This window comes from Phallusia mammillata, chromosome 2, assembly GCF_965637545.1.
Source record: "Phallusia mammillata chromosome 2, kaPhaMamm4.hap1.1, whole genome shotgun sequence".
In the NCBI taxonomy this organism is placed as follows: domain Eukaryota; kingdom Metazoa; phylum Chordata; class Ascidiacea; order Phlebobranchia; family Ascidiidae; genus Phallusia; species Phallusia mammillata.
This window is the reverse complement of record NC_137253.1, coordinates 25,715,009-25,725,357: the sequence shown is the minus strand read 5'-3', so window position 1 is coordinate 25,725,357 and position 10,349 is coordinate 25,715,009. Positions and strand designations below refer to the sequence as shown.

Below are 10,349 nucleotides of genomic sequence, written 5' to 3'. Positions count from 1 at the left end.
ACCCAACCATGACTCGCCAAGACAAATGACCATTACCTAAACTAAGTTGTCACTTTCATTTAAAAGTTAATTTTATTGCTTATTTTTCACCACACTAGGCGAGTAGCTCAAAAACAGTTATTTCAAAGCTTGGAGTTGCAATCTGGTCCGAAAATAAAGTCTCGATTAGACCTGAAATTTGAGTTTAATACTGCAAAGTTACAACCCTCATATTGCCTAGTGTAAAGTTGCCCATCAAGCCAGTTTTATCAAAACTTTTGACCCGAAGACCAGCCAGAACTGAAAAAAAAGATCTGTCGGATTTATAAATTAGTCATGTTTCCGTCCATTGACATTTATCTACATCTGAACTTTGGTAAGCGGCCTCATTAAACCGAAATGTACCGTGTCGTTTTTTTGTATTCCTGTTCTCGCGATAAAAACCATACAACAAACATTAGACAAAGTTATCATGCGTATTTAGAATAGCAATTTGGCGCAACTAAAATCTCAAATTATTTTTTTCCACAACACTCTGACATTGATCGTAACTAAATCAGAATAAACATGTAATTTAGTAATTCATACACTGGCTATATACACAAACATATTTTTTTGAAATTGAAGTAATATGTTTTTCCCATGATACTGTTTTAATAGAAATTTCAATAGCATTTAGGAACAACAAGCTTTCAAGCAAAACAAAATTAGTATTTAATTACAATCACAAATAAACCGGCGCGCATAAAAAAGAATCGGCAGGATAAATTTAGGTTCAAAATCGTTATAACAGCTTGTATAGATGGGTCACTCGGTTTGCAATTCAAGGCATCATGCAAAACATGGTGAAGTCCGAAAAGTAACGAGCAATAGCAAGTTAAATCAAAACCGTACACGTACCAAAGAATGGATGCCAAAGCATATTACTAATTGTACGGAAAAATATATCTGCATTAAGATGTGTTTTCGTATAATACTATTTGCATGCAAATGTAAAAACAATAAGCTTTCGAGCAGCGAAACAAAACTAATAGTAAATAATTAAACATCACAAACAAACTGGCGAACATATTTTAGAGAACGACTGCATCAATTTCAGTTTAAAATTGTTACGTTGCAATGATCGTTGATAAAAGCTCTTATACAATAAACCAGAATGTGTTAAAAAGCACACCAGCTGGTTAGTTGGTCCACATGTTATGTAATGAAAAGCATCAAGCAAAACATGGTAAAATTAGAACAGTAATGAGCAGTCAAAGCAAATCAAAAACATGCAAGTACTCGAGCATCGATGCACAAGCATGTTAATAATACGAAAACAATGGTCTTGCGTAAAGAAAGCATGAATGTGGGCCAAATGACGTGTAGTGGATTCGGGTAAACAGGAAAGACAAACACGTCTGTCAGAAGAGTTGCATTATTTGCATATTATGTCTGGTAACAAAAGGTTTATTCAAATCTGTAAATTTACGACGTTACCAAGATAATTGACAGCGGATATTAAGAGTGAAATTTCCAAATGATAAAATTATTAATTCGTTGGTTTGCAAACCCAGATATTTTCTGTCCGTAAGGATTGCACAGGGTGTCAAGCGAACCAGAACTGATATATACAGAGAGAAAAACAAACAAAAACATGCTTTACATTTTAGGTGAGGATTGTCCACGCACAAAAACAAACCCTTTAAACCAAACATGAACTGGTTGCAAACTATTGGGGTAGATAAGAGTAAAATTGGATAATGACAAAAAAACATTCAACACATAACATACGAATAAATACCATCATAACTTGAAATGTAGAATGTTACGATAGAATTTCGCATAAAGAAAATCGCATAAAAATGAAACGTTTGTTATTGAGTATTTTGCATGTTTAAAATAGTAATTATTGAAAGCAACATTTCAACATGCATCTGGCGCAGATAAAAAAAACATCTTAAAAACACCGCGACACGTTACATAGGTATAGTTGTTGTTAAAACAAATATGTCCGCATTTAACAAGCTGCTGTGTTAATATTTGAGTTCTTGTGTTAACATGCGAAAGCCTCTTACTGTTCAGTCCAAAAATGTTCAGTTTTGCAACCACAGTTCTGCTATCGGTTGCAACTGTTAACGTGACGTCAGGAATCTACGTCACCGTGATGTAGGAGAAACAGACCTTCGCGTAACGTCTCCTGGGGCCTATGATCAGATGGAACTGTACCATGACGTCATGTTTATGCCGTCACAGTGACGTAAATGGTGAAAACGTGGAGATGAAATGCTCAACCGAAATGATGGTGACGTCACATGGTTTACGTCAGTATGACGTAGGATGTTGCGATGGCAGGAATGAACGACGGTGATCATGTCATGGGTGGGAAAGTCCCGTGATGAAGGTTGCTGTTCGTCGACGACGAGTGCGGCGTGAAAGACTTCTAAAAGTAACAGAATTTGTTTTAAACGATAAACACAAAAACCAAACAACTAGCGTAAGTAAAATACAACCTGAAGAATCTTGCAAAAAACAAACTAAAGGTCCTATATTGATAAGCTAAATATGCAAATTAGTACATTTTGGTTACCTTTTGCCTTCGTACTAAGATGATCGTCGTTGTCGTCGTCAACTTGCTCGACTTATGACGTTATCTTTGACTGTAGCGTCTGCTTTATTATAACGTCATCCTGAGAAAAAAACGTAATTTTTTTTTATCCTTCTTTTAAACGGGCATTTAGGTGAAAAAATATGGTACATACCTACGTTTGATTTTCTGTGCCAGTATTTCTCCATATTATTCTTTAGTTTCATTAGTCAAAATGACTAAGTGCAACCTGTAAAAACAGAATTTTTTTACAAACTAACAAAAGCCCTCGAAAGCTGAAAAACAAAAACAAATTTGGTAAACCCTGCAAAAAACGTTAGTGATTAACAATATTTACACGAATTCAGAAAACTGTTAATACACTTTACTAAGGTATTGGACAAAAATAATCCAATAATCTGCAAACAAAAACCTGGAAGTGTTTGAACATAAAGTGCTGGTTTAACAACCACAAGCAAAACAATAAAAAGTTTCCTAATATCTCTGAAAGAGAAAAAAACCGTTACTGAAACCTGAAAAACAAAACAAGTTATGAGTTCCTATTCCCATAAAGTCATTTTATGTTAAAGGTTTTAAAAAATCCTAAATCCTGAAAAACAAAACAGTAGTAGTTAAGAACAATTTGTTAATCCTGAAAAACAAAACAATTTGTTAATCCTGTGGAAAAATATGAAAACCTGAAAAACAAAACAGAACAAGTTTGAACCTGTAAAAGAAAACAGAAAGTTAATTGAATCACAAGTTTCAAAATACCTCATAAACCCTATATTGTATTCCATGGTTTTGCAAAGGATTGTGTTTTATATTTATTTCCATAATTTGTCAAAACAAAAACAATAAGCTTATTTGATTCCAACCCTGAAAAACAAAAATAAAATTGATGTTTTGAAATAGCAAGAAAAACAACAATGTACTTACAATTTAAGATAAGTCGACGGGGGAAAGGTACAACAGCAAAACCTGACAACTACACTTTTTTCTCGTTCTTACGCTTGATGATGGCGGTTCGCATGGTTGAAGCGAGCGACAGGCGATAAAAAATGCACAACAAAAACATGAAGAACCTGTCGGCTGATGTAAAAAGGCACAACACCCCCCAAGAACTGGTCTGCTTAAAAAGAAATAAGGATAGAAAAAGTGAACTCCGCACACAGTTTTGTTGATGAAAGAGGGAAAACGACAGAAAAATCCAATTGCACTTTTAGTTATTGGTGATCAAAAAATACTAAACTTCAAAATGAATTACAATGGAAACTGTAGAAATATCGTACACTAAGACAAGTTGTTCATCTGCTTCGTTTGATAAGTTTCTGAAAAAACGTTGGAACCGCCATCGTCCCTGCGCGCGCGACGAAAAAGTACACAATGCAAGCTTGCCTTAACTAACTGCCCTGCATACAACCGTCGCAAATTAGCCTAGAAAAATAGAAAGTGAGTCTGTCATGTTTTACAACCACCCAAACGGTCATTGCCCCATAATGACTGGATGGCTGGGTCAAGCAGGAAAACGAAACTGAAATCAGTGGTAATAAGTAGTCCTAAATCCACTCAAAAATGGGTTTGACCAGCAAAAGGGGAAATTTGGGGCTTTTAATCGGCGAATTTTTAAGTTAATGCAAAAACTGTCGCGCGAATAGTGGGAATTGTTACATCACATGCTTGATATCCAAATTCGCGGCTCCCTCTTATTGAAAAGACTATGAAAGGGATGTACAATCATGGATAATAAAAGCTGGTCATAACCCGATACAAAAATCCACAACGTCCCTAATTTTACAGTTAGCATAGGCGCAAAAGTTTGTTTGAAAGGGACGGTGACGGTTTAAGGCGTATAACTCAACAACATCGTGTCACTGCCCCTGACCCTTCGAGTCCCCCCACAAGGACCTAAACATTTTACGCAACGGCAGGGCTGGGAAATGTAACAACAGTTTGCGCCCTATGGGGTGGCTCACGGGACTTTTCGGGCAAAATGCTATGCCGGCCCTCTCCAGCTCACGAGCCTGAGCTGTCATTGGGAGTAGCGGTGTCCCTACTCTGGCCCCGCCTACACCGCGGCCAATGCAATGCGGTGGAGGCCGTACCCAGGCCGTGTTTCTATGCGCACCTTATTTTAGCTAAAGCCATTTAGCAACGCGCCACACCTAGCTAAAATTCGATCTAAACTAAGACCCTATACGTGGCGCGGGAATTCCAAACGTACCCCACCTATGTTATCTAACCTAACCCTAGTTAAGAGTGCTACTCTAGTTCTATCCCTAGCGCCAACTTGCTGACACAGTAACACTCCTACCGACTTGGACCTTTCTTTGACCGAAGAAGACTTCCTTTACGGGTCCTCCTCGGACAAAGAATAGGACACTCAACCCTAGCGCCAGTTAGCCTAAGTTAGGCCTAACAGTTCCGCAATCCCGGTTGACCCACGACAGACTCCTATGTTTACATACTAATTAATATTTGAAGTTGACGAATATTCATGGTGAACGAAAGGTTGACGAGATGATAGAATTAGAGATCTTTCGTTTCTGCAATAAAAGTAACACGTCAAGTACAATGTAGAATGTTACACCAAAATCTAGAAAACAATGGATGCCCAACCCCATAAGCATAAACACACCGTGCAGATTTGACAAAACGGCGCCGATTTCAAAAAAGTGCACCCGGGTTTGTGACGTCACAAGGCCTAAAGCGCGTTGCAACTGCCCAGTAAAGTGAACCGTTCTTTCAGGCGTTTGTAGTTACTAGTTGAGTTAGCTTTTATAACTTAAAAAGTTGTACTTCACAAATAAAGACTTTGTTGCTAATTAACTGAATAATAGACAGTAAATATGAAATATATTTTTTAATTAGGCAAAGCAACCAGTATTTACAATGTATTAACACGTAAGTAAAAATGCGTAACTGTACATGTTGATTTAAATATCCGCATGCTTTACAATATTGTTACAATACCCCTACTTCGGTTTTACAATCCTCCTACTTCGACATTTTTAAGTTATCAAGAACAAGAATAGAACTTTTACCTTGAAGCTTTTTCCACCTCCGCACGCCACGATACCACGAACCGAATGACTTTGCTGGGAATGACTTTGGCACGTTGAAAACGCAAAGATCGCTGATTGTTTATGCCTATTCATGCGTGTGAATTGTCGATGTGGCGCGAAAAAACAACAACATCAGGAAGCATAAATTTGTGGACAATTTGAAATAATGTCAGTGGTTTTGGGTTATATTGAAAGCTGCTTTTTATTTGGTGGTAGTTTAAGTATATCAGCCACAGTTGGCAACAAAAATTAATTTTGCTGCAATAATAAAATTATTACAACTTTAAATTCTGACCCCGAACGTTTTTGCAACTAATTTATGTTAAACACGTGAAGCATCACCTTTGGTCCGATTTGATATTCCAAACAATAAACGTTTAAATGCTTTCTCAACTAAATTCATATTTGTGTATGTTGCTTTCCGGTGAATAACATGAAAATGGAGCCGTGTTGAGTTGAGTTTATTTCGCCGCTAATACAAATCGTAGCAGCACAATTGCGCAAAAATATTCAGCAAGTCGGAAATAGCTGCGCAACGTTGGGACGTTATATAGCGCGACAAAGGTAAGGGCACAATTGGTGGAAAGATGATAAACGCGCTGCAGCTTCACCGCTACTATTAAGTGTTATGTGGCAGGGACTCACATTAGAGCAGGGGTTCTTAACTAGGGGTACACGCACCCTCAAGGGGTGCGAGAACTGTTCCTAGGGAGTGCGGGGATGCTGAATCATTAGGGTTGGTTAGGTCCATTCTATTTAAACAAAAAACGAGGGTGCGAAAATTGGTTGGAGATTTGAAAGGGGTGCAGCAAGGAAAAAAGGTTAAGAACCACTGCATTGGAGGGTGAGGTTGGCGCATCGGGACATCAAGACTGGGGGGCAACGTTGGTGGAACCAGTCAAGTTGAGACGTAAAAGCTAACCACCCGTGTTAGGGAAAGAGGGTGGGGTTCAACAGGAAAAGAAACCACCAAAAGAAACCCTGTTGGATAGTTTCCGGCGCCAATAGAAGGGGTGCAGCACAAACATAGTAACGCTATAACCCGGTAGTTGGACTACATAAACAAGAGGGGAAAAAACAGCACAGAAAAAGCAATTAAATAACAAAAAAACAGATAAAACGGTCAATAGGTTTGTGGGATGTAGGAGTAGGGGGAATACCATCAGCTCAGCTATTTCCATTCCATGACACTTTTATGTTTTACATAACACAACCAAAATTCACAAAAATACAAAACTAATTCACGTTCTGAAAAGCGCAAAGACACAATCTTGCATACCCTACTCTTTCAATAAATGCACCGTAAATAATTAGCAATAACTTTAATCAGTTAAACAGGATTATTTTGACGAATTGCAACAAAGCTGTTATTTTCGAAATCGAATCCCAATCTGTTTTCTCGGGTTTGGGGTTTCGTTAGAATGTAAAAGCTTCTAGTCTATGTTTCAAACTAAAATGTTCTGGTAAAATCCTCCCCAAGAGACCCTTTCTGAAACACTTCGATCAATTTGTAAAAAGCGGTTAACAGAAATACAGCTGTGATCCACCTTGAATGATTTTTATTTACGTCCGCAACGCCACCAACACCTTAAACTAGATAGCTTTGCGATGTAAGGTAGGATTTCGGCGTGTTACGAAACCTAGTTGACTTTGTCAAGCGCATCGGTGTTGGATTTTAGTGTTTGTGTTGTTTCTTTTATTCATTCCCTATTTCTTATTGTTCCCTTGTATTCCTTAAGCGTTTGAAGATTTGGAACAAATTTGAACAGCATTTTTTTCGAGTTTATTGAAGTCACTGTTGAGCCATGTCCAAGTCCAGTCGTCCCAGGAATCAAACCGTCATGTTATCCTTTATGTAATGTTTTTACCATGCGGGGCAGTATATGACAGAATAGGATTCATATTAGAACAAATTAATTAAAAATAGGTTTCAAATTCAAAAACTGTTTTCAGAAAAGAACATTAACGGACTTCACGTACTTTTGAACTAAAGCGTAATGGCAAATTTGTTGCTTATCTTTGTCTACGCCAGTGGTTCTTAACCTTTTTTCCTTGCTGCACCCCTTTCAAATCACCAACTAATTTTCGCACCCCCTTTCAAATCACTAACCAATTTTCGCCCCCCCTTCTGTAATTGCCTAAATAGAATAGACCTAACCAACCTTAATGATTCAGCATCCCCGCACCCCCTAGGAACAGTTCTCGCACCCCTTGGGGGTGCGTGCACCCCAGGTTAAGAACCCCTGGTCTACGCCATCTTGGCACAAAAGAAAATGTTAACTGGTTTAGACCGCTTCGTAAACACAAAGTGCTAGACTAATGACTAGCTGCGTTGAACAAAAAGGGAAAGGTAATTAGACTGCGACCTTTTTTCGTGGACTTTGATGGTAATTTGTGGCTCATTTTAGCAATAACAAAAAAACAAAATTGATCGGAATGTTTCAGAAAAGGTCTCTTTGGGAGGATTTTACCAGAACATTTTAGTTTGAAACACAGACTAGAAACTTTTACATTCTAACGAAACCCCAAAACCAAGAAAACAAATTGGGATTCGATTTCGAAAATAACAGAAGTTGTAGATTTTTCCCTTTTTTTGGCTTTAGGCTAATAATCGAAGAAAAATAGCTTTGTTGCAATTCGTCAAAATAATCCTGTTTAACTGATTAAAACTATTGCTAATTATTTACGCTGCATTTATTCAGAGAGTAGGGTATGCAAGATTGTGTCTTTGCGCTTTTCAGAACGTGAATTAGTTTTGTATTTTTGTGAATTTTGGTTGTGTGCTGTAAAACATACAAAGTGTCATGAATGGAAATAGCTGAGCTGATGGTATTCCCCCTACTCCTATATCCCACAAACCTATTGACCGTTTCATCTGCTTTTATTTATTTTTTATTTAATTGCTTTTTCTGTGCTGTTTTTTCCTCATTTTTCTGTAGTCCAACTACCGTGTTCAATCGTCACTATGTTTGTGCTGCACCCCTTCTATTGGTCCCGGAAACTATCCAACAGGGTTTCTTTTGGTGGTTTCTTTTCCTGTTGAACTCCACCCTCTTTCCCTAACACGGGTGGTTAGCTTTTGGGTCTCAAATTGACTGGTTCCACCAACGTTGCTCCCCAGTCTTGATGTCCCGATGCGCCAACCTCACCCTCCAATGCAGTGGTCTTAAACTTTTTTCCTTGTTGCACCCCTTTCAAATCACCAACCAATTTTCGCACCCTCTAGGTATTTTGTAGAAAGAGAATATACCTAACCAACCTTAATGATTTAGCATCCCCGCATCCCCTAGAAACAGTTCTCGCACCCCTTGGGGGTGCGTGTACCCCCGGTGAAGAATGCCTGCTCTAATGTGAGTCCCTGCCACATAACGCTTAATAGTAACGGTGAAGCTGCAGCGCGTTTATCATCTTTCCACCAATTGTGCCCTTACCTTTGTCGCGCTATATAAAGTCCCAACGTTGCGCAGCTATTTCCGACTTGCTGAATATTTTTGCGCAATTGTGCTGCTACGATTTGTATTACGGCGAAATAAACTCAACTCAACATTCGGCTAAATTTTTACGTTATTTACTTGAAAGCAACAAATACAAATATGAATTCAATTAAGAAAGCATGTAAACGTTTATTGTTTGGAATAGCAAATCGGACGAAAGGTGATGCTTCACGTGTTTGACAAAAAATAGTTGCAAAAACGTTCGGGGCCAGAATTTATCCGGCCCGCGACCAGCTTTTTTGGTTTGTCAAATCGTATTGATAACTTTGTAACTTTCAAAAATTAATCTACACCTCACGAAAGTTTTCCTGTGTGAATATGTAGAATAATATTACACAGTTTTATAGGAACACAACGCCCAGGATTGATCCAAAGCCGGTGTGTTACGTCACAGACAAGAATACAAGCGTCAATTGTGCGCAAACAATTGCCTTCTTTTGTTACTTGTAACGTAATATGCAAGTATTGCTTATGATGTGAGGCGACCTATACAATTTAACAGTCGCATCACCAGGTTTTAAATGGGATTGTAAAAGACCATATCTTGGCGCACCTAGAAATATCGCCTTGCGCTTGCAGCTAAGTTAAAGGAAAGACGGCGCTATTGGGACATGAAAACTACTTGGCCCGCGCGAATCATTTTCAAACTAATCCGGCCCGCAGCGAAAAAAGTTTGGTGACCCCCTGGTTTAAACGAAGTACTCGATTATCAGGAATATTCGATTAAACAGAGCACTCGATTATCCGGAATATTCGAATGTTCGATTTCCGAAATATTCGATTAAACGGAATATATGACTGTCCGGAATATTCAAATAAACGGAATGTTCGATTAAACAAAGTACTCGATTAAACGGAATATTCGAATGTTCGATTTCCGAAATATTTGATTAACCGGAATATTCGATTAAACGGAGTAGTTTACATGACCTAGCGCCGTTTTTTCCAAACTTACCCAATGAGGGGCGCTAAGATTTGGTCTTTATACAATCCCGTTAAAACCTGATGAAGCGACTGTTAAATTGTACAGTTAGTCTTATAATTAAATTATACCATGAACTTGACGTTTAGAAAATCAGGCCTATTGGTTAGTTTATTTGAGCTAACTCTGTATAATATGTTGTAATTTTTTATCTGACTCAAATTAGGAAAAGCAAAAAGCTACCAACTTAGAGTACCACTTAAAAATCGCGTACCACTAGTTGGAAACCACTGGTTTCAGAGCAGGAGAAACTTATGCGATAA

The 10,349-nt window shown here is 38.1% G+C and overlaps 1 long non-coding RNA gene across 2 annotated transcripts; it reads right to left on the bottom strand.

Moving 5' to 3' along the window:
- Positions 1-381: 381 nt before the first annotated feature.
- On the bottom strand, positions 382-5,688 carry LOC145215002 (uncharacterized). 2 transcript variants are annotated; one of them, XR_013857174.1, is made up of 4 exons: positions 5,590-5,688; positions 2,721-5,091; positions 2,549-2,648; positions 382-2,401 (listed from the first exon to the last, which is right to left on the bottom strand). It is a non-coding gene; the product is annotated as an uncharacterized LOC145215002 (long non-coding RNA). The 2 variants fall into 2 exon arrangements; XR_013857175.1 differs by having other exon boundaries at positions 2,725-5,091.
- Between the last annotated feature and the right edge of the window lie 4,661 nt (positions 5,689-10,349).